The following is a 25,353-nucleotide window of genomic DNA, read 5'->3' on the forward strand; positions in this document are numbered from 1 at the left end:
GGGAGGCAAAGGAGCCCTAGCCTTTTATTGTGTGGTGTAGTATACGAGGCTATTGATTGTGACATCATTGTTATATATTGATAAGTCTGCCATCTCATGCATTTAACTAATCATTCAGCATTATATTTTACAAGGCCACTATGTGTAGTAAGCGAGCATAATTAGAATGGGTGGATCAAAGAATGAATAGTTAAACATCAACCGTGTTAATATTTTTATGTATGGGATTCTCTGGTGCATACAGATTTGCATTACATTCACTTCTTTCAATGTGTCCAACATTTCTTGTTGCAAAAAATGTGTCCGGCATTTTTTATCAAAAAATGTGTCCAACATTTTTCTGGTTTTCAGGAACAAAGAGGCACCAAGAAAAACCTCTTTCATAAGAGGGATGATGAGATCGTTGAGGAGAGCAATGTTACCACCAACATTACTCATGGGGACATTGCCAACAAGAGATCAAAGAGAGCAGTTGCCCGTTCGAATTTCAAAGAGAACGCGTTTGACTTATCGGAAGAAGATCCACTTGTCACAACCAAGGAAATCCGAACTAAGGAGGAAATAGAGGTTGTTTGGTTGACAAGAACATGACCTGAAGATAAGAAATGCCGCAAGAAACTCCTCCATTTCATCCTGCATGGTAAAGATGGTAATCTACAGCCGTTTGAAATGTCTCAAAGTGATGGTGTCTCCAAGACAGCCTTAATCATGCCCTTAGATGATGATGTGGAAAAGGACAGAAAAACAGGCATACACTTTGTGAGATTTGGGCGCGTCATGGGCTAGTCAATTTGTGGCTATAAAGAAGGCACTACAATAATTTGGCTCTCAACTAAACTAGCTGACTACGAATGTGTGAATCCCACAAGAAATTATAGGTCTCATTTTGACCTTTTCAGCCAGAAAGCTCATGCATGTGTTGAAGTTTACAGGAAACTGGCTAGATTGGTCAGCGGAAATCTTTTGCTGAGCATGAAAGATTAGTCGCGAGCATTGTCCGTTCCATGAATTCAAGCAGAAGCTTCAATGGAACGGAACAGTGAGCAAGGACTTTTGATCTCCATCGGTGAGTTCATTCATAACCAGCTCACTACACTGGATCATACAGCAAACAACGATGACAAAATGTTTTCCATGCTGCCCGTTCTTGTGGCCATAAGAAATGAGTGTAAATCTAAAGTGAGATTCAGCAAGTCGGTAGCTTTGGTCTCAGGTGGAGTTCTTGAGGTGACATCTGATCATGCTGCGAGGGGTGCCTGGCTCAACAACGCTAAAGGGCCATTTCATGCACTGGGTGAACGAAACAATCAATTTCATATTGCCATAATTGTTTTCCAAGTATACCATGTATACTTTTCCTAATATAAATGTGAACCAAGTGGCACACCTTTTTGTGTTCGAGCGACGGGCAGCTGGCACATTTGAACGGGGAGGGAGGCTGGTCGCCAATAAGAATGGAAAGAAACCTGCAGCGTCACAACAAAACGGGAAAGGAGTTACTCCTCCGCGAGGTCAATCCCGAGCGCGAGCCCATGCCCTTCATGGACGACATCGCCCTCCTTCCCAACGGACTCACCCCATCCAAACCCGCGCCCTATACCCTCGGACGGACGGACGGATATCTTTCCACGTCTCTCTCTCGTTAGACCGCGCCCGCCTCTATTTATACCCCTGGCCCGCCTCCATTGTAATCCTCTCCCCCATATGCGTCTCATCTCCTCTCGCTCGTCGCTTCGTTCCAAACCTGCGAGGCTAACTAGATGACGAGATGCACCCTCCCTTCTCCCCCGCTCACGCAGACACTTTTTTCTCTCGCCGCCGGAGGCCGAAGGGACCAGCCGATCGGCTCCTTCCTAGCCTGCCCCGGTACGATTTACAATGAGTGTGTGGCGCCTGTGCGGCGCATGCTTGCTCTCCGTCTTTTGTCTCGATTTGGTTGCTGCACCGTGTTGTTTTGGTTTTTGGGCAGGGATTTGGACGTTTCGCCGAGGATCGGATCTGGTTTCTGCTTTTTTCCGCTTGCTTTGCCGATTGTGTCGGCGTGTACTCCTTTGACGCCATGCGATTTCTCCAATTTTTTGGCAGGTTCTGAACATTTGATCATTGACCTTTGTGGTCTTGCCTAGATGGTTTGGGTCTAGCCAGTTGGTCGAAGCGTGTGTGTGCTCCCGGATCTTTCCTTGGGCATCGTAACCTTGGATGAATGATAGTCGATCGGGCAGCTGGCTGGAATCATGTGTTGTATGTGCTTTTAACTGTGCTTTCGGTGTGTTTTGGTCAAGGATCTTGCGGTCTCGCCTCCATGGTTGGCCGCTTCACCCATGATTTGTTCTTGTTTGAAAATGTGTTAACAAATTGCTGCTTTGTGGTGTAACCATAGACTCTTGATTTCGCAATTAGATTGCTACATTTATCTGATCTCCTAATTGACATATCTACTTGATTCCAAATTTTATAGGGGAATTAAGCCAAACTCTGCACATTCTGCGGGTACTGTAGGTACGTATGTTTACCTTGCTATTTTTGTTCTCAATGTTTAGACATTAACTTATTATTTTTATTGGTTTGTTGTACAGTGTAGTATATGAGGATGTGGATCGAGACACCATTGTTATTTATTGGTATATTTGCCATCTCATGCATTCAAATAATCGAGCATAATTAGATTGGCTGGATTAAAGAATGAGTAATTAAACATCAGAAATATCTTTTATGTATGGGTTTCATCTGATGCATACATACTTGCATTGCATTCAGTTCTTTCAATGCATCCAACATTTTTTTCCCAAAAAATGTGTCTAACATTCCTATTATCATAAAGTGTAGCCAACATTTTTTTGGTTTCAGGAACAAAGAGGTGCCAAGCAATATAGAACTGCACGCAAAAGCCAGTTCACCCAAAAGCTCAACTTGATGGGAAATACGGGTTATGCATTTATATGTCAAACACTCACCCACACGTGTGGCTCCCTCAGGCCTAAATGTGGACCGAAAGTGGGCTGCAGTTTTTATTTTTAAATTGCGCCAGCCAGATCGTAAACTCAAGACCTCTTGGTTCCGATGCAATGTAAACTGTAACATGTGGGCAGGGTCGATCGAACGCAACAACTTTCATGGTCCTCAACTCGTAAGTTTCCTCGGAAAAATGTGATGGGTTACTACTTCTGCTGCATGAGTACATTCCATCTGTGTTGGGTAAACTTTGTATAGAAGTATTTCAGCAATACATTGAGGTACTCGCTCATGGTCTATATCATCATCAGTGCATGCTAGGACATTCTGAAGTGACAAACCTGTCATATGACTGAAGCGTACCAGCAGAAGTAAACGGCAACTCTAGATCTTCCGTCTTTCCTCAAATTTTGGGTATCGAACACTGGCCCAGTTGAGAAAGAAGTAATATGCATCATCTTCAGATAGTAACATCGATTCAGTACTCGAAAAGATGGACTCGATCCCAACAAGTGCGATGTTCATCACGTCAGCTTCGAACTTACGAAAATCCTTGTATTTGTCAGCGAGGAATTCCTTGGCTACATGTACCACACTCTAAACTTCAGCAACCATTAAAGAGGATCATGGATGGTCTAGGTATAGAAATGCAAATTATGTGGTCGTAGGAAGGCTTGTGAGCAACTGACTACAGTGCCTCATGCAAGCAAGAACCTCAAATTTATCAGCAGCCATCAAGATGTTGAGCAGAAGAGTGGGCTCAATTGTTGTCAACTTTGCACTATACATGAATCTTAGAAGCTCCATAAGGGCATTTTCCTCTGAATCAGCAATCCTAATTCTTGGATGCGTCTCCCCGGATTCTTTCATGCCATTAGTGAAAAGCTTTAGAAAGAAAGGACTTCTTCCAGCGAGAATAAGTGAGTTCATAAGAATGATCTTTAGGGTTAAAACTGGCTTGCCTGCCATTGTTGAGGAAGAGTCAATTGTATGTCCTTTATCGGCTTTCTCGTCGTTGTTGCTCACCGAGTCAGGGACAGATCCTCCTCTGGCAAGGACCTCTATCTGCAACATCAAGTTGGAGAATTTCTCAGAGTCGAACGTGCACCCCATGTGAGGCCCGAAGCCAGGCATCCACGCCTCCGCCAGCACAGCCGCGGTCATTATCACTTCGACGATGTCCATGTGCTCTGTCTCTGCCATCTCCAGAATAGGATAGATGCGCGGGGAGGGGATAAAACCTGGGCTTGCCGAGGTTGAGGCAAGAATGACCAGATCTGAAATTTTTCTACACCCGCGTACATATGCATTTATACGTCAACAAACAAAGCCTCATAAGAGGGATGATGCGTTCATTGAGGAGAGAAATGCTACCACAAACATTGATCATGCGGAAATTGCCAACAAGAGATCAAAGACAGCTGTTGTTTTCCTGAATTTCAAAGAGAAGGCAATTGACTTATCCGAAAAAGCTTCATTTGTGAAAATCAAGGAAATTCAGACTAAGGAAGAAATAGAGGCTATTAGGTTGACAAGAACATGAACTGAAGACAAGATATGCCGGAAGAAACTCCTCGATTTCATCCTACATGGTAGAGATGGTAATGTGCAACCGTTTGATATGTCCCAGAGTGATGGTGTCTCCATGACAGCTCTTGTCATGTCCTTTGATGATGAGATGGAAAAGCATAGGAAAATGTAATACAAAGTGTGAGGTTTGGGCAGATTAAGGGTGGGGCAATTTCTAGGTACAAAGAAGGCACTTCGGTAATTTGGCTCTCAACAGAGGTAGCTGACTGTAAATGTGTGAAGCCCACAACAAGCTATGGGTCTTATTTTGACCAATTCAGCCTAAAGGCTCGTGTATGTGTTGAAGTTTACAGGAAGCTAGCTAGATCGGTCGGAAAAAATCCCTTACTGTGTCTAGAAGAGCTGCTCACTAACATCGTTCGTTTCATTTAATTCAAGCAGAAGCTTCAATGGAATGGTAAGGATGGGCTTTGTGACCTCCATGGGTGATTTCATTCATAACCAGCTTGCTGCACTAGATCATACATCAAACAGTGATGATGAGATGATGTGTCCATGCTGCCTGCTCTTGTTGCACTAAGAAATGAGTGTAAATTTATGGTGGGATTCAGCAAGCCGGTAGCTTTGACCTCACATGGAACTCTGGCGATCAAGGATGGTCGGTGCAAGGAGGTGCAGGTGACCAACAATGAGGTTGAAGAGAAACTTGCAAGTACGTTGTAAGAAGAGGAAGAGTGGAAAATGGAGAAGAAGAGAGCCTAGAGTGGAAGTTCACAGAAAACTAAAAATGCCTACATCAAGATCAGTGAAGCTCGGATTGCCAACGAATACCCACTGCCCGCATACTATACACCATGCGATTTTGAAATGGATGAGTACATGTTTGACAATGAAGATGGCATGCCAGTAAGAATACTCAACAAGTGGGTTCTCTATAATTCAGACTCTAGATTCATGCTTTGGAGCTCATCCCTATGAAACTAGATGCTGACAATCATATAGCGATCTTTGGGTCTGGTTGTATGAGAGACGATGATGGGACTTTCTGTTCAATAGCTGAGCCAGCAGAGTTATCTTCTTCCTCAAGTACATCTGGCCAGGAAGATTAAGGGATTCCAATTTATCTAAGTCCAATCATGGAATGGGTTGTAGAATTTAGTGGCTCGATGATCTGCATATCTATTCGAACCGACATAGGTTGGTAAGTACCCATGCAGCTCAAATCCATTATCTATATGAAACACCTGCTACAATTCCTTGCCATGCATTTTGGATCTTATCATATCTTGAAATTTCCATTTTATTTATGGATGAAATCTTGCAATTCCTTATAAAACCTCCCTCTAACTTACATAAGAATTTTAATTATGCAAGGTACAAGTTACGCCAGACAACAAAGCAGTATGCGCCATGGTGTGACACTATCCTTCAAACAAGAAGACCGGTTGCCTGTGTCATCGCCATTTTAAAAGAACAAACTCGCGCTTCAAACTTTCCTTTGCTGATGTTATCAAGAGGGTAGCAGAATTTGAGAGAGGGCATCCTCCATTCATTTCGACAAATGCAACACTTGTTGAAAGATATGTTGTGGTGCATGGAAAGATAATCCTTCAGCAGTTCACAAGCCCCGCCTCGCCTCCATTCCAATCATCACTTCTCTCTCACGCTCGTCGCTCCCTTCCGAACCTACGAGGCTAGCTAGCTGACGATACGAGGAGGGACCTCCTCCCCTCATGACACACACATTTTCCTCTCTCTTCACCGGTGGCCGGAGGGACTGGCCAGTCGGCTCCTTCCTCGCCTGCCTGCCCCGGTAAGACATACATATCACCGCGTGCATGTGGCGCGTGCTTTGCTCGACGTCTTTTGTCTCGGCTTGGTTGCTTCGTCGTGCAGTTTTAGTTTTTGGGGGAGGGATTTGGATGTTTCCCTAAGGACCTGGTTTCTGGTTTGCTTTGCCGATCGCGTCCTCGTGTAGTCCTTTGATGCCATGCAATTTCTCCAAATCTTTCCGGTGAGTTCTCAACTCTTGATTCTGGATCTTGCGGTCTCGCATGCCTGGTGTGCGTACGTGTAGCCAGCCGGTCGGTGGATCGTTTTGCCGATGATCTTTGTGACGCTCAACCAGGGGCTTCGTCCTCGTCCTCTAGCACAGTTCCTACCAGCCACAGGCTGGTGTTTCTACCTCGTTCACGTGCGCCCTTTAGTTTGGTTTGAATCCGAGTGACGGTGCTTCTATGACTTGATTTATAAATAGTGGTGTCGCTGTTTGTATTTGTGTAGTTTTAAGCCAGGTGAACTTACTTCTATGTCCAATTCATGCTTATATTTTGTTGTATTTACATAGATCCATGTTTCCGCATCTAGCCTTTTGATTAGGATACTTCTTTGAAGGTCTATTCGATCGTTTTGTTCTGCAAGAGTTTCGATCTTGGTGGTGGATCTGTGATCTACCCTTGGTGGAGACTAGTAGTTGGGGCGCGCCCGTGGCGCGCCTCTTGAGGCGGTCTTGTGCGCCTCAATCTTAGCTATGCACATTAGAGCGGCTGGTTGTTCCAACATGCACTGAATAATCATCTGGGAGGCAACTTTAGGATAATTAAAATAACTTTTTCTTGCCAAGTATAAATAAAAAGAAGGGTTGTACTAAAGTTCTAGTGATAAATATTTCGCATGATCACAAAGGGGCAATAATTTTAGTTAATAGAAAAATAGAAGTATCTGCTGCAACACAAACAACTCTAGATTCACTTGTTGAAACTATACCTGAACAAAAATCCCATAATCTGGGCTAAAGTATACCACCAAATAAATATAGTACTCCCTCCGTCCGAAAAAGCTTGTCCCAAGCATCTCCCTCAAATGGATATATCTAGCACTAACTTGGTGCTAGATACATCCATTTGAGGAACAAGCTTTTTCGGACAAAGGGAGTATGCGTCAAGATTCATAGTACTGGTTATCACTTTGAAGAATTAAGTATTACAAAATACATAACTATATTCTAGGTTCATTATATACAGATAAAAAGCAACATACAAGTCGAGCGGAAAAAACAGTGAAGCCAACCTGAACAATTAATACTGACCCTCTCGTGAGCTCGATCCAGTCTCCTCCGAATCACACTTGTGGAGTGCACATTTCCATGAAACCAGACTCACACTGTAGAAGGAAAGATATATGAAAAAGACGGAAGTCAAAGGCTCAAAGCTATCATATCGAAAAGAAATATAAGGAATGCATCTATCATGCGTCATGCATGTGTGTCTGAGTAGCTTCTCATAGTGAGTGAAAACCTAGCTGGCAATCTCGAGCGTTGCAAAGGGGAGACCAGGGAAACAAAAATGAGGAATACGCTAATGGCTACTAATCCAGGAAATTATAAATTCCAGACCTGTGTTTCATTAGGAACATCACGGTCGTCATGGACCAAAAAGAGGGTACAAATGATAAAGTATATTTAGGAATGATGCTCGTGCATACAATAATGAAAAAAAATCACCTTAGAAAAGAAATCCTTCCAAGTTCATTTTTCATGCGCGTGCACCAATGAAATGTGAAACTGTTTGCTTATGCCCATGATCAAATCTCTTGCACATAAAAGCTACAATGAGAGCTAAAGGAAGGGGGCTGGAGGAGGAGAAAGGAAAGATGACCGCGCCGCGAGGCTCCTGTATGCAAGTGGTCGTCGTGGCACACTATGGCTAGTGTTCAGACTATACTCTCAACTCTTGTGCGAATTGCTCAGAGTAATTCAAGATCCTAAAAGAAGTCTTCAGGGTAATCCAAACTCCTACATAACAATACATAAATTATTTGCTTCAGTATGTGATCCTTTCAGTTTGAGAAGAATTCAAAAATATTATACAATTTTTTGCAAATCTTCCTACTCTACAATACTAATCTAAAGCAAAATAAAATTATACTCAGTTTGTTCAGTGTCACGGGAAGAAAATAATTTAGCTAATACTAAATCCAACTAAAAGGACTAATTGTAATTATTTGGCTAGGCTGCTCATCGAAAGAATTTTTTTCATGAGAAGCGGACCTTGCAAAAACTTGGAATGATCGGGTGGATCTAAAACAGGGCATGTCCTCCTGCAGTCCTTCTCCCACCCCTCGTGTATCTCATCACCTCGTCACATTAGCCTGCAGGTGACTGCCAGCCTGGAGGAAGAAGGCAGCGATCGTGAGTGCATGACCAAGTTAGATATTTAGCAACACACGAAAATCAAGTGTAGATCCTACTATAGTTCTTATCCAATTATACAACCAAGCCAACAAGAGCATTTACCAACATTACAAATGAAATAATATTGAAATTCCAGTACAAGGCCTAGTTAGCACACATAGGGTATCAGATCATATTAGTAAGAACATTAGTCTGTATACACACACACAGAGAGAGACACATACACACAAACACACACACACACATACACACACACACACACACACCAAATTTGCACAAGATGTAGCTTGCAGATGTGGTACCATGGACTGTACGAATAAATCAGACTGAACAACCATTCAGCTCCAAAATTGCATCAAACATGTTTTATAATCAAGATATTCAGAAAAAGGTAAACATCAACGAACATATCCTATGAACATACCAAGATGTAAGATAACCACATGTTCAGCTCACACAATCAGATCGAAAACAAAATCTGAGCCAGCTTCCTGTATCACTCAATCACTCATATGTTGAAAGACTGTTCGAGCCTGATGACCCAGTCGCCGTGGCAGCAAGGACAGAGAGAAGAAAAGGGAACGGCCTAGAGATGGTGACGTGGGTGCTTTGGCGTGTGATGCCGATCAGCCCATTGTGGTAGTCAGCAAGGGAGCAACGGTCGATCCATATGTTGGAGGAGTCGGGATTGATCTGGTTGTCGTCGATGCTGTGGCTGCGGCCGGCCTGGAGTCGAAAAAGGCCTTCATCTGCGCCGCCATGAAACCTAGGTCTAGTAGATCGACGGAGCCGACGGGGTTCACTAAGGTGCCCAGCGCGGATGGGCATGGACGACGACGACGTCCAAGCCCTTAATCCCGTGGAAAGCGCCCAAGGGTCATCGCCCTCTTCATGCTATGTCCTCCTATGTAGTATGAGCTGCAAACTCTATTCAATGACCGTATTTCACCGACCACATTGCAGGCACAGAAACAAAGATGAGAAAATTTTAGAAAGAGATTGATAGAGAGGGAACATATCCCCCAAAAAAGGACAAGTAAAGAAGTACCAAGGTGCTTGCCGCAGATCCTGAGGCTCTTGGCATGTCGCATGACAAGGCGGACCTTGGTTGTCCGTTTGAGAAGCCTGACTGTACCCATGCCACGCTCCTTCCACTGCCCCCGTCCTTGTCAAATCAGTGCAACTTTGTTTTCCTACAGACACAAAAAGAAGCACCAAACCAGAAGTGTCATCACAACTATCAAAATAGAAAACAGGGTACTGGTGCACGTTGAACACTCGTCGTGCAATGCACCATTGCTATTGTGAATGAAACAATTTGGTTGAACTCAATTCCCGAACAATCATTCTTGTAACACACATATATATGACAAGGCCTGATAAATTTAACTTCAAATTTGCATCTGTAGATAATATACCCAATATTTCATGAAAAACACCATGTAACAATAAAGGTGGCCATGGCAAAATACAAAGAGATGTGCTCTTTATCTCATATGTTTACAAACTTGAGAACATTATTGCCACGACTTGCTGAAACAAAGAGACGCTCTCATATCTTGTAATGTGAAGGACTATACTGTCGGTGTCTGTTAAATTTCTATGCATAAACTTGGTTAAAGCAACAGAAGTTTGATTTGGGACATAACTTATGGGCCTTTATATTCCGGAACAGAGTAAGTATAGAATCACAAGGATAACAAAACCTGCAATAGCCAAAATAGCTATCCACTTGATTCAAGGAATAACTAAGTGGCGAGAAAGTGCTCACGGAAAAGCTATTGGCAACATATCAAACACTGCACTACAATGGTCAACTTACACAGGGAGCAAAAGTGGCTTCTGGTTGTTAATAGCCAAGTTTCAATGGGCACGAAATGGAATGGAATTCCTGGTAGGAAATAAATACAGAGCAATCTTTTAAATAACAAATATCTTGATAAAACCTAGGCTGACCACAAATTTTCTTATCATATATTTCCTGACGCAAAAAGAAGTTTTACAATTTCTTGTAAATTACCTTTAATTGTAATAGAGTATGAATGAGCACTAAGCGGTGAGCAGTTTAAAAGTTAAGTCAGCGAAAGAAAAAACCTGAAGCATTACAATGCTAGCTTCAATTATTTAAAATTTATATCATTGGACAGAGACAAAAAAAATATTGGCTAGATGAATAGCTTGCTGCCAAACGTGGGAGTTGTCATGGACAAATAAAATCATTGGAGGTGATCTATTAAAACATGATAATCTCACTTGTAAAAGAAACATTCTGACAAAAGCTTCCTCACAGAAAGACTTCGTAGTATCTGCAAGAGAAAACCGATGACTCATTAACATATAAAGCCTCTTTTGTTATAGTAAATTATGCAACAATATTTACACTTGAATTATGAAGAGTAGATAGTATGTAAAATGATTTACAGGCAACACCAAATTGAACAGACTTTCCATCCCAATAATGTAAAGGATCATCTAGTCAATACAATGACAGTAACGACAACCAAAAGGACATGTGAAAGGAAAAGAAAGTGAGCGAACCACCTTGTCTTGAACCAAACCAGCCAAAGAAATGCGGCAGCTAACCAAGGAAGTACAAATAAATGTGAGCGTGTTTTACTAATAAGCTAGATCAAACATCACTAATACAAACAGTCTTAAACATACTATATGAAAGGAATAAATAGAAAATGTTTCAACACTGACTTCTATCTAAATTCTAAACAGGGGAACCAACTTAGCTTTATGTGACAACCAAAGAGAAGGCATATAATAGGTTTTGACACTTCACAAACTCTTGTTATGATCTGAAAATCCGGACAAGCATCAGTATAAAATGCTTACATAATTCCATCCATCTATCTAAAGAGGGGCTCATGCTGTAGCTGCAACCGATAGATGGAGCAGCACCTGCAGCAAAATAGAGAAGTCACATCAAATAGAGGCGAACACAAGGCAACCAGTGATGCAAATTAAATGGGTTGGCATGTTATATATCATATAATATTGTATTTAACTACACATGTATTCATTCCATCTATCTTTTATCCGGATTATTTAGGACATTGTTGATCAAACTGTTAACGACGAATTTTCTCAAATGTTATGAAGCTAAAAACACTCGTACATATATTAACTCTAGCAATTTGTATGCATTTTACAATAGTACAATTATGATAGCTTCAGACCGTTTAACAAAATTCCAACTAAAAGATAAGCACCTCAGCAGTTGTGTTTCAAAATAGCAGCTGAACCACATGCAAGAGAAAGATCTTAGGCTACTAAACATGTCAACAACCATTTTCTTCTTCACACAATGGAAATAGATTTAGACCTTCAAGAATAGAAGACGTCGATACAACTCTGAATCCAATAATGACTATCATTCAAGAAGTTAGACCTGACTGGTAGTGAAAATAAGATATTGATGCTAAACTCATTAATTTTATCCATTCTATTGCAACTTGCTTCCAAAAGGGAGAGAGATGGATATTTACTTTTGTTTCAGCTTGCTCAAGAAGAAAGTTGCAAATGACAATCAACAAATATGCTATCATAGATTGCCTGAAATACATTAATAAAGCACACTCAGATAATACCGCAAATATTGTTCAACTGTTAAAGAAGGTACATAAATAAAGGGGTTGCCCTTACCAAAATTCAATGCAAATAAATAGAAAATCAGATTAACCAAAAAAACGTCCAATATAATGGAGTTGGGATATACACATTTGTTGGTTCCTTCACTAGTAGAAAAAGGGTCAAATGTGAGACACATTAGTCCCGGTTTGTAACAGAACCGACACTAATGTGTCCATTAGTGCCGGTTCCAACGGCTAGGCGGGAGGAGCTCTTTAGTACCGGTTCGTGGCAAACCTTTAGCACCGGTTTGTGCCACGAAGCGGTACTAAAGAAAGTGGTGGCAGGATGTTGTCAGAGTGGGGCCTTTCCAGCACCTTTAGTACCGGTTCGTGGCACAAACCGGTACTAAAGGTCGTCCTGTATAAACCCTTCGTCCACCCGCACTCTGTTCTTCCCCCTTTCCCCTCTCCCTCTCCTGTGTTCTTCCCTTCTTCCTCTCGAGTTCATCACAAAATTTTCCCCAAATTTTTCAAGATTTGCAGGCCCCACTAGTAGAAAAATGGTCAAACGTGAAGCACATTAGTGCCGGTTTGTATTTGAGCCGGCACAAATGTATACATTAGTGCCGGTTCCAACGGCTAGCCGGGCCGCTCTCATTAGTACCGGTTCGTGGCTAACCTTTAGCACCGGTTCGTGCCACGAACCGGTACTAATGAGAGTGGTGGCAGGATGTTGTCAGTCTGGGCCCCCTCCAGCACCTTTAGTACCGGTTCTTGGCACGAACCGGTACTAAAGGTCGTCCTACATAAACCCTTCGTCCACCCGAGCTCGCTCTGTTCTTCCCCTTTCCCTTCCCCTCTCTGTTCTTCCCCTCTTCCTCTCGAGCTCATCACACATTTTGCCCAAAATTTGTCAAGATTTGAAGGCCCCCATCCATTCAAATGATCACAAAGGTTAGTAACTTTGTCCTTTCATCTCTCATTGCTAGATTAGCTCTTGCAATGCTTTATATAGTTATTAATTTGTGAGTTTAGTAATTTGGGAGGAAATATATATATGTGCTAGTATTTGATTTATATGCAATTTGAGGTTAAAATAACACTTAGTTTGCATATGTAGGTGTGGTTTACTTAGTGCCTTCTAAATCTCCGTCGTAACCACCGTCGATCGCCCGCACCGTCCCGTCGCCGGCACCACCTTGTGGTGAGCCTCTTGTTCATGAAATTTTATATAAAAAATTGATGTTTGTGTGATTTGGATATATAGTTACTCGTATAATAATTATCTTACCCGTACGTTATTTGTTATACATAGTGCCATGGTTTTGATATCCGTCCCCGTCGGCCCTCGTCCTTGTTATGATTCGGATGTGGTATATTCTCTTTTAAAACTATTTGTTGCATTTCGTGTTTATGACAAATTATTCCCATCAAGTTGACATAGATATTTTTATCTAGGAGGTATGTGAACCGGAAATTCCAACCGACCCTATTGTCGAGAGGTTAAATTTAGTTGAAAGAGAAAACGAGTACTTGAAAGAAAAATTGAAAAGAATTGAGGGGGAGAAGATGGAATTGGAGTTGCATGTTGCCGATGTCGTCGATGATCACAAGATCAAGAAGGAGAAAATGCGCTTGAAGATTAGAAAGATTAGAAAATATGCCATCGATAGTGAGGCTTGGTATCATTATGCTGTTGGATCAATTGTTACCTTAGTTGCGATCTTGATCGCATTTGTTGTTGCATTTAAATGCTTTAGCTAGAGAGTTATTTGTTTGTTGCATTTAAGTGTTGTATGAACTTTATGTATGAACTTGTATTAATTTGGTCTATTCGGTGTTGTGTAATGAAGATGAGCCGGCAATGGATGTACGATGACCGATGCTCTCCCCAGTTCGTTGAGGGCGTGCATACTTTTCTGCTTGCGGCTGAGGAAAACAAGCGGGCGGATGGTTTTATGCCTTGTCCATGTGCTGGTTGTAAGAATGGTCGCAATTACTCTACGTCAAGAACCATTCACGTCCACCTGTTTGAGTCCGGTTTCATGCCCCACTATAATGTTTGGACCAAGCACGGAGAAAGATGGTTTATGATGGAAAACAATGAAGAAGAAGAGGACGACGACAGCTATCCTGGACATGGGTTCCCTGAATACGATGATACAACAATGGGGGAAGAAACTGAGCCGGTAATGCGGGAAGAAGCTGAGCCGGCAATGCGGGAAGAAGCTGAAGAAGAGGCATCAGATGAGCCCGTTGATGATCTAGGTCGGGCCATTGCCGATGCAAAGAGAAACTGCACAAGTGATTTGGAGAAGAAGAAGTTGCAGCGCATGTTAGAGGATCACAAAAAATTGTTGTACCCGAATTGTGTAAGTGAAAAGAAAAAGCTGGGCACCACACTGGAATTGCTGCAATGGAAGGCAGAGAATCATGTATCTGACAAGGGATTTGGAAAGTTGCTGGTAATGATAAAGGATATGCTTCTAAAGGAAAATGAATTGCCCGAGAGTATGTACGAAGCAAAGAAGGCTGTCTGCCCTCTAGGGTTAGAGGTGCAGAAGATACATGCATGCCCTAATGATTGCATCCTCTACCTCGGTGAGTACGAGGATTTGAACGCTTGCCCGGTATGTGATGCATTGCGCTATAAGATCAGCCGCGATGAGCATGGTGATGTCGAGGGCGAGCGCCCCAGGAAGAAGATTCCTGCCAAGGTGATGTGGTATTCTCCTATAATACCACGGTTGAAACGTTTGTTCCAAAACAAAGAGCATGCCAAGGCGATGCGATGGCACAGAGAAGACCGTAAGAAGGACGGAAAGTTGAGAGTACCCGCTGACGGGTCGCAGTGGAGAAAAATCGAAAGAAAGTATGGGAAGGAGTTTGCAGATGACGCAAGGAGCGTATGGTTTGGTCTAAGCGCAGATGGCATTAATCCTTTTGGGGAGCAGAGCAGCAACCATAGCACCTGGCCTGTGACTCTATGTTTGTATAACCTTCCTCCTTGGTTGTGCATGAAGCGGAAGTTCATTATGATGCCAGTGCTCATCCAAGGCCCTAAACAACCCGGCAACGACATTGATGTGTACCTAAGGCCATTAGTTGAAAAACTCTTACAACTGTGGAATGGAACAGGTGTTCGTGCATGGGATGAGCACAAACAGGAAGAATTTGACCTAAAGGCATTGTTGCTTGTGACCATCAATGATTGGCCTGCTCTCAGTAACCTTTCAGGACAGACAAACAAGGGATACCACGGATGCACGCACTGTTTGGATGATACCGACAGTATATATTTGAATAGTTGTAAGAAGAATGTGTACCTGAGACATCGTCGATTTCTTCCGAGCAGGCATCCCGTAAGAAAGAAAGGCAAGCATTTCAAAGGTGAGGCGGATCACCGGACGAAGCCTCGCCACCGTACTGGTGCTGATGTACATGATATGGTCAAGGATTTGAAGGTGATATTTGGAAAGGGTCCTGGCGGACAACCTGTTCCAAAGGACGCTGACGGACGCGCACCCATATGGAAGAAGAAATCTATATTTTGGGACCTGCCATATTGGAAAGACCTAGAGGTCCGCTCCGCAATCGACGTGATGCACGTGACGAAGAATCTTTGCGTGACCCTGCTTGGCTTCTTGGGCGTGTATGGGAAGACAAAAGATACACCTGAGGCACGGGAGGACCAGCAACGTATGCACGGAGAAGACGGCATACATCAGGGTCATGCAAGCTACGCTCTTACCAAAGAAGAGAAGGAAATCTTCTTTGAATGCCTGCTCAGTATTAAGGTACCGTCTGGCTTCTCGTCGAATATAAAGGGAATAATAAACATGGAAGAGAAAAAGTTCCAGAACCTAAAGTCTCATGACTGCCACGTGATTATGACGCAACTGCTTCCGGTTGCATTGAGGGGGCTTCTACCGGAAAACGTTCGATTAGCCATTGTGAAGCTATGTGCATTTCTCAATGCAATCTCTCAGAAGGTAATCGATCCAGAAATCATACCAAGGTTACAGAATGATTTGGTGCAATGTCTTGTCAGTTTCGAGTTGGTGTTCCCACCATCCTTCTTCAACATCATGACACACGTCCTAGTTCACCTGTGTGAAGAGATTAACATTTTGGGTCATGTATTTCTACACAATATGCCCACCTCGCTTCAGTTTTCTCTTCCCGCTGGGCGGCCCTGGTGTTGGCATCGGCGAGGCAATGCTCGATGGACTCCTGCACGCGTGCGGCAGCCGACTCGGCGTGTTCCGCCTTCTTGGCCCCTTTGTTGCCGTCCGGGCGCCCGTCGCCGCTCCTGGTGTCGGCGCATCCGGCTTGTATGTATCCTTGGCCTTGGCAAGGGTGCGCCGGATATTCACCCACTTCTCGCACTTGTGGATCCATTTAAAGACGTGAAGGTACTTGAATTCTTGGTTGCCGTTGTCGTCGCGGTACATGGCAAACATACGCAGCAGCTGCGCCGGAGAGCGGGCATCAGTCAGCGCGGGAGCGCAAATGGGTGCGCACACGACGAGAGGAATAGGGAGAGGACGGCGTGTTGTACCTGATCCTCGACACTGGTGCCGCTCTCCGGGTGAGCCGCGGCCTTCTCGACGATCCCAAGCCATTTGTTGCACGCCGTTTGGATGAGCCCTCAACGGTTCGCCATCGCCTTCGACCCCCGCTGCATGTGTACGCCTTTGAAGTTGGGGTCGACGAGCTTGCGCTCGTCAAACTCGGCCTTGATGCGGCACCAATACGTGTCGAAGCACTTGTTCGTGCCAGTAATCGGGTCGAGGCAGACGACCTTCCATGCTTCGGCGAGGCACTCATCTTCCTTGGTCGCCCACTTGATGCGCGGCTCGCCGGTCCTGGCCGCCCCTTTCTTCTTCTTCTTGTGTTTCCTTGTCGGCGCCGGCTCCTCCTCCTCCTCCTCCTCCTCCTCCCCCTCCTCCTCCTACTCATCCTCCTCTTCCGCCGTCTCTTCCTCGCCGTAGTCGAGCTCGGCGTCCATGTTGCTAAGATCAATCGAGCCATCTTGGATAGTGAACCCGGGGGAAGTGGCGGCGGCTGCCGAGCCAGCTACGATGATGTCTTCCATGTCGGCCTCCGTCGCGTCGGCGTCGCCAAGATGAGACGAGGAGGAGGCTTGCGACTAGAGGCCGTGGAGGAGAGGTGGCATCGGTGAAGATGCGTAGTCCGGCAGCGAGTACGTGTACGGAGGGTACTGTACGCCGGCGAACGCGGGCGATGGCGTGCGCTGGACCGGGCACCCATGGGGAAAGGTGATGTTGGGGTTGGAACCACCATGGACATCGCCATCGGCATAGCCCGGTGATGGCGTGCTCCATGGGTGTGGCGACGACAAGAACCCGGCCGGAGAGCCGGCGCTATGCTGGCTCCAGGCGTGCGGGCCGTGTCCACCGGGTGGATTCATCATGGCCACGCGAGCCTCCTCCGCTTGTTCGATCGTGTGCTCCACCTGCTCCGCCACCGTCGCTGCGGCCGCCGCATGCGCCGCCCTCTTCCTGGTCTTCTTGGTCATGTTGTGCCTATCGGCGGTTACGGCCTCCTGGCGCTGCACATCCGCCTTCCAGTCGGTGTTGGTCATGCCCGGGGGCTTGGACGGCGGCGCCCTCGGCTTCCTTTGCTTTGGCTGGGCGACGGTGGCCGCTGTGGGATCCGTCGCGGCGCGGGGCATCACGTACTTCTTCGGCGGCATGGCGGGAGGCTTGGAAGGGAGGAGGAGGTGTTTGGCGGGAGGAATGGAGAATGAGAGGGAAGCCGAGGAGGAAAGCGGGAGGAAACGACAGGGAAAGGGCCTCCTCTCGCCGACAGAGCGGACCCACGCCACTTTTCGCTTCGTCCTGCTCCCCCAAGCAACACCCGAGCGCTTGGGTTCGGGGCGGGATCGCCGGCTCTGGATTTGGCCCAAACCGGCGCTATACGAGGTCCTGGGGGCGCGACTGGGCCAATTTTTGGCCACCGGCGCTGAAAATTTGCCTGGGGGCTGTTGGGGGCGTTGCTGGAGATGCTCTTACTCAGGACGACTTGTTCCGATGAGGAAATTCCCCCAGCAACGTTAGAATCATCCCCATCCCTGCTCAAGCCCTTGGGCCACCGTTTCCAGAATGGATCCACCTACGGCCGCGGCCGCCATGCGGCGCTGGGAGAATCTCCAAGAAGACCTCGTCGGTTGCATCGGCGACGGGGTCGAGGACCTCAAGTGCTACGCCAGCGTGCGGGGCGCCTGCACGGCGTGGCGCCGGGCGCTCAAGCCGCCGTCCCCGCTCCTTCTCATCGGCCAGAACAGCACCGCTACTGCCTTCTCGCTCCCCAGGCGCCGCTCCTTCAGCGTCAGGGCCATCCCCGGGCCCTACTTCGGCTCCAAGGACGGGTGGGTCGCCTATCTCTCCGATTGCTGGCCCTGGATATGGGCCGGCTTCTGTGTGTTCATCCTCTCCAACCCCATGACCGCCCTCGATGTCTTCCTGCCGCTACTCGGGTGCGAGAACAGGCTCGTCACCAAGGTCGTCTTCGCACCCAGCCCCGCCAAGGACGACTTCACCGCCGCTGCCATTTGTGGGGTCACTAGGCTTGGTTACGTTGTCGCATGGGACAAGGAGTGGACCATCCTCGATCCCCTCCGCCTTCACGCAAGATATCAGCTCACTGACGTCCTCTTCTATGGCAAAGGTACAGTATACTACCTCACCTGGTGTGGAGATGTCCACGTGCTCCACCTGGCGGAGCTCCGCCGGATTGGACCGATGTCAGGACCCCGACTCGATGTCACATCGATCTAGCTGGTAACGCCTCATATCACTTTGCGGCCTCACGCACGGTATCCCCACGGGTGTCGTCTTACCTTTTCCCGGGACCGTTTGCGCCTTTTGGCTCACGTATATGATAGTGTCGCTAGCATCCATATGATAAAGAGCCCGGGCTGACATGACTAGTCGTAAACCCAAAGTGGCACAGACTTACAGGGACAGGCATCCATGACCCAGCTTCGAACGTGTCGGTCATCAGCAAGTGGGTCCGGGCTGTAGCACTGGGCTAGCAGGACTCCGATAAACCGGGCTGTAGCGGGCTAACAGGACTCCGGTACTCAAAGCGTGACATTTCCCCGAAGGGACAGACACAGGAACGAAGAAGGACACATGCCGGCCAGCCTAAGTGTTCCAGAGCAGTAGCAAGCTACCATGGCTCAGCGGTAACACTAGGAGACATTTCCCGGTAAGAGAGGCTACTAAAGATAAACAACTAGATAGTCAGATCCCACACATACCAAGCATTTCAATCATACACACAATATGCTCGATATGTGCAAATACAACGAAGCATCACAACATGACTCTATGACACAAGTACTTTAATTAAGGCTCAGTGAGCCATACATAACATACACAAAGGTACGGGTCTCACGACCCCACATACAAGTCATACAGTCATACAAACTAGCAGCGGAAGTAACTTGTCTGAGTACAGACAACTAGTAAAATAAAAGAGGCTTGGAAAGCCTAGCTATACTACGTGGTCCTTCACAAGCTCAGGGTCACCACCTGGGTCTTTAGCCTACTCGTTGATGTCAACGTCTACATAGAACCCATCAGAAGGGGTTGCAGCATCTTCTGTAAAAATGTAGATTATAGCAACATGAGTACAAAGGTACTCAGCAAGACTTACATCAGATCCTACATACATGCATAGTATCAAGAAGGGTTGGTGGAGTTATTGCAGCAAGCCAGCTTTGACTCTTGGCTAGGCTATCCTACGATACTCCAACTGAAATGATTTTTGCGCACACGAGTCCACTACTCACCAATTCAATACACTACCGAGGATCCGCCTCCGTCTTCCTACGGAAGAGCCATCCTCGGCACTCACACTTATCTTGAGGCTTTTAGTAGTTTCCATTTACTTGTCTATGAACTGTATAGGCAACCAAGTAGTCCTTTACCGCGGACGCGGCTATTCGAATAGATCATGTTAACCCTGCAGGGGTGTACTTCTTCATACATGTTTCCACCACTTAGCGTCTGCACACGACATGTGCTCGGCAGACTTCAAGCGAAAGCCGGCGTGGGTGTAGACCACGACCTACCTAAACACTTAAGCCTCTAGTCCAGGTTTATCGCCTATTCAGGTTCCATCCGCAGGGAGTCCGGCCGAGGTTTCCCATACGGCCCCGAACGATGTGAACAGGGTTCCCGAGATACCTAACGGGTATTCGGTACACCCGGCCACGTACCTACCGCATCACAGCCCACCCCTATGGTCAGCGCTGTCCACGGCCTCCAGTAGGCTACAAACACCAGAAACTACTTGCAACTCCTGGACGGAGAACTAGGGTGAATAAGAAGCCGAGAGGGTCCATTGGTTTCGGGCCCAATGCATGGTAGTAGCTGATTCTTAAATCACACATACAGATCTCAGTGCTTAAGGTCGGCTTCAATGAAACAACCCACCATGTACTCCTACATGGCCTCTCATCGATACCTTTACCAAATCGTGTTCACCACACCACTCTCATTACCGACATAATCATTTCACTCCAGCCCATCACCCCGATGAACCAGACCTGACACGACTCTAAGCATAGCAGGCATAGCAAGGTAGGAACAACACATACATATGGCTCAAGCAACTCCTACACATGCTAGTGGGTTTCATCTAGTTACTGTGGCAATGATAGGTCATGCAGAGGAAATGGGTTCAACTACCGTAGCACACAGCAGTTTGAATCGCGTTGTCTTAATGCAGTAAAAGAGAGCAGGAGCGAGAACATGGGATTGTATCGATATGATCAAATGGTTGGTTGCTTGCCTGATGGTTCGATGCACTGATATGGTTCTTCGTTAGGGTAATCACGGTACTCTTCGGGGGCAGAACCTGTCGCAAAGGACACCGATACACAACCATCACCAAACAATGTGCAACAATATGATGCATGCATGAAACATGGCAATATGAGTGTGTTGGGCTAATGCAACTAAAACCAGAAGGGTTTGAGCAAATTTGAATCAAGGATTCAAATTTCAAATTCAAATATGACCTTTTAAAGTGCTTTACCTTGTTCTACTTAAAACATCAATTTAACTTGTTTGATCATGCATGAAAATAGTACAGATGGATAGATTGGATTTTTCTAATCATTTTTCATATATAATTTGTCCAATTTGGAGTTACAGAATAAAAGTTATGAATTTTTGAAGTTTAAATAATATTCTGGAATTTCCTGATTTAAATTAAATCCAGAAAATCAATTACTGCGTCAGCCTGACGTTAGTGTGACGTCAGCAGGTCAATGGAACTGGTCCAGGTCAAACCTGACAGTGGGTCCCGCATGTCAGGGTGATTATTTTAATTAAAATTTAATTAAAACTAATCCTGTTTAATTAACAGGGCTGGGCCCCACCTGTCATTGACACAGGGGAGTCAACCAGGGCCCACCCGTGGTCAAACCCGGGTCGGCTGCACCGGCGTTTAGCCGCCGGCGAGCCCGACGCGGCGGCGGGAGTGGTTTTGGCCATTTCGGCCACCAGAGGGGCCGCGGAGACCACCGGAGTGGAGCTGAGGACAAACCGCAGCTCTTGGCGGAGTCCGTTGGGGTCGGGGTGGCCGGAGTCGACGGCGGCGAGCTCGGCTGCGGCCGCCGGGGTTCGGTCGTGCACGGGAACAGGGTTGGAGCTCGAAGTCGAGCGAAGCGAGGCGCTAGGGATGCTCTACGGGGTCTTGCGAACTCGTTGGACTCGCCGGGGTGACCAAATGGTCACCGGAGCTGCGTCGACGACGAGCTCGGCGACGGCGGAGGTTCGGCCGTGGTGGGGAGGAGGCTACGGTGGGGAAACGAGGGGGAGGAGAGGGGGAAACGGTGGCGTAGCTCACCGCGGTTGCAGTGGGCGTCGAAGTGGGCTCGGGGACGCGCTGGAGACGGTGAATCGACGGCGATGGTGGTCGGAGCCCGAAGAGGGGAACGGCGACGTGGCGGCGATGCAGGGCTTCCGGGGAGCTGTGGAGCGGTGGGGAGGAAGAGGGAGTCGAGGCGGAGCTCCTGAGCTAGTCGGGGGAGCGAGGGGTGGTCGGAGACGACGGCTATGGCGAACGGCGGCGACGGTGGTGTTCGGCCGTGAGAGAGAGAGAGAGAGAGCAGCACGGGAGAGAGAGGGGGATAAGGCCAGGGGATCGGGGCGGCACCGAGAAGAAGCGCCGCGGCGTCGCGCTGGCGGGGGAGGCAGGCAGACGGGCTGGTGGCGTGGCGCTCCGGCCGTGCGCGCGCGCCGGCCACACGCCTGGCCGACTGGCGCCAGGAGGACGACGGCGGTGGTGGGCTGGGCTGGCTTGCTGGGCCGGCCAGCTGGCTGGGCCGCACAGGGAAGTTTTTCCCCTTTTTTTTTGTTTCTGTTTTTATTTAATATATCTGCAACTTTGTTGAATTTAATAAAATACCTAGGCAACTTCAAAAATTCACCAAACTATTCCTGGCCCATAGTTGGATTATTTCCAACATGAAACATTTTAGTTTGGAGATATTTGAGCATTTAAATATTTTATATTATTTTAAATGCCCAAATTCAAATATTTATGATTTAAATCAAAAACCCTAGGATGGCCTAGGAAAATGTGCACCACTTTTGGCAGAGGTTCTGAACCAAGGCAAAAATGATGGGCATTTTAGAAGGGCATTTCAGGTTCATTGAAAAATTATTTTAGTAACCCTAGTTGGTTTCAGAGGGGACTGGGGGTTCTGTCATCCCCATTTCAAGTTTCTGATGAAAGAGTAAACATGATGCAACACTCTAATGCATGACTAGGTAGGTTGTGACAACTCACCCCCACTCAAAAGAATCTCGTCCCGAGATTTGGGTTCCTCCGAGAAGAAAGCGGGATATTCAAGTCGAAGACGATCCTCCCTTTCCCAAGTTGCTTCATCCTCAGAATGGTGCGACCATTGAACCTTGAGAAACTTGATATTATGACGTCGCGTGGTACATTCGGCCTGATCGAGGATACGAATGGGGTACTCTCGATATGTAAGATCATCTTGGAGATCAAGCGTTTCGTGGTCCACTTCACGGATAGGATCCGAGAAGCAACGCCTGAGTTGAGAAACGTGGAAGACATCGTGAACTCTGGAGAGGTGCGGAGGTAGTTCCAACTGGTAGGCAACTTCTCCTCGTTTGGCAAGAATGCGAAAAGGTCCGATGTAACGAGGAGCCAATTTGCCTTTGATACCGAAACGATGGGTTCCCTTCAGAGGGGTGACCCAAAGATAAGCCTTCTCGTCAACCTCGAAAGTCATAGCCTTATGTTTTCGGTCATATTGACTCTTTTGACGGGATTGGGCTGTTTTCAACTTTTCACGAACGATACGAACTTGTTCTTCTGCTTCCTGAATCATGTCCGGGCCAAAGAATTTTCTTTCCCCGGTCTCTGACCAGTTAAGGGGTGTTCGACATCGTCGTCCATAGAGAACTTCAAAAGGGGCTTTACCCAAGCTAGATTGATAGCTGTTGTTGTAAGCGAATTCGGCAAATGGAAGGCACTTCTCCCAGTCCATTCCGAATGAGATAACAGAGGCTCGAAGCATGTCTTCTAGAATTTGGTTGACGCGTTCCACTTGACCACTCGACTGAGGGTGGAAAGCGGTGCTAAAGGAAAGACGGGTTCCCATAGCATTTTGGAAACTTTCCCAAAATCAAGAGGTGAAAAGACTTCCTCGATCCGAGTTAATTTCCAAAGGAACACCATGGAGAGACACTATTCGGGAGATGTACAAATCTGCCAGCTGACTAGCGGTTATACTCTCACGAACAGGTAAGAAGTGGGCTACTTTGGAAAGACGATCGACCACGACGAAAATAGCATTATTCCCTCTCTTGGTCCTAGGAAAACCGGTAATGAAATCCATACCAATTTTATCCCATTTCCATTCAGGAATAGCTAGGGGTTGAAGGGTGCCAGCAGGCCGTTGATGCTCTGCTTTTACACGACGATAGACGTCGCAATTAGCAATATACTGAGCAATTTCTCTCTTCATCCTAGTCCACCAGAACCTCTGGCGTAGGTCCTGATACATCTTAGTACTACCGGGATGAATAGTGAGAGGAGATTCATGAGCTTCCTTAAGGATTAATCGCCTTAGGTTGCGCACTTTGGGAACTACTAGTCGATTCCCGAAGTATACGACTCCTTGATCATTAATGGAGAAACAATCCGCAATTCCTTTCTGAATGTTCCTCTTGATGCGGGAGATTCCCGGATCTACCTTCTGTGCTTTGATAATTTGATCCGTAAGGGTAGGTTTTGCCACCAAGGTGGAGAGAAAACCTTGAGGAACAATGTGAAGGTTAAGCTTCCGAAATTCCTCATGGAGAAGCGGTTGACTTTGTTGTAACATCAGGTTGTTACAATAAGATTTACGACTTAGCGCATCAGCCATGACGTTGGCTTTCCCTGGGGTGTAGGTTATTCCTAAGTCGAAGTCGGTGATCAATTCAACCCAACGTCTCTGCCTGAGATTCAAATCCGGTTGGGTGAAAATATACTTCAGAATTTGGTGATCAGTGAATATTTCGCAACGATTACCGAGGAGGTAATGTCGCCAGGTCTTAAGTGCATAGACTACGGCTGCAAGCTCTAGATCATGAGTAGGATAATTCTCCTCATGTGGGTGCAATTGCCGTGAAGCGTAGGCAATTACGTGTCGATCTTGCATGAGAATGCAACCTAGTCCTTGTCGCGAGGCGTCGCAGTAGATAACAAAGTCCTTGGAGAAGTCTGGTGGTACCAGCACGGGAGCAGAAGTCAGGCGTCTTTTCAGTTCCTGAAAGCTGTGCTCACATTGTGGAGTCCATTCGAACTTCTTATCTTTCTTGAGGAGTTCGGTTAGAGGTTTGGCAACCTTGGAGAAGTTCTCGACAAAGCGACGACAATAGCTCGCTAAGCCTAGAAAACTCCGAACTTGCTTGACTGATTCAGGTGGAGTCCAGTTAAGGACGGCTTGAACTCGCTCAGGGTTAACAGCAATACCTTTACCCGATATTACATGACCCAGATAGGTCACTTCTGACAACCAGAATTCACATTTAGAAAATTTGG

At 46.3% G+C, this 25,353-nt stretch overlaps 1 long non-coding RNA gene and 1 pseudogene across 1 annotated transcript; one reads left to right on the forward strand and one right to left on the reverse strand.

Moving 5' to 3' along the window:
- LOC119310342 overlaps positions 1-25,353 on the forward strand; it is a 73,806-nt pseudogene that overhangs the window by 31,033 nt on the left and 17,420 nt on the right.
- LOC119306460 lies at positions 7,465-11,581 on the reverse strand. Its single transcript, XR_005148954.1, has 6 exons — positions 11,516-11,581; positions 10,928-10,980; positions 9,723-9,867; positions 8,531-8,649; positions 7,985-8,275; positions 7,465-7,644 (listed from the first exon to the last, which is right to left on the reverse strand). It is a non-coding gene; the product is annotated as an uncharacterized LOC119306460 (long non-coding RNA).

The sequence above is a fragment of the Triticum dicoccoides genome, chromosome 5B (assembly GCF_002162155.2).
Source record: "Triticum dicoccoides isolate Atlit2015 ecotype Zavitan chromosome 5B, WEW_v2.0, whole genome shotgun sequence".
In the NCBI taxonomy this organism is placed as follows: domain Eukaryota; kingdom Viridiplantae; phylum Streptophyta; class Magnoliopsida; order Poales; family Poaceae; genus Triticum; species Triticum dicoccoides.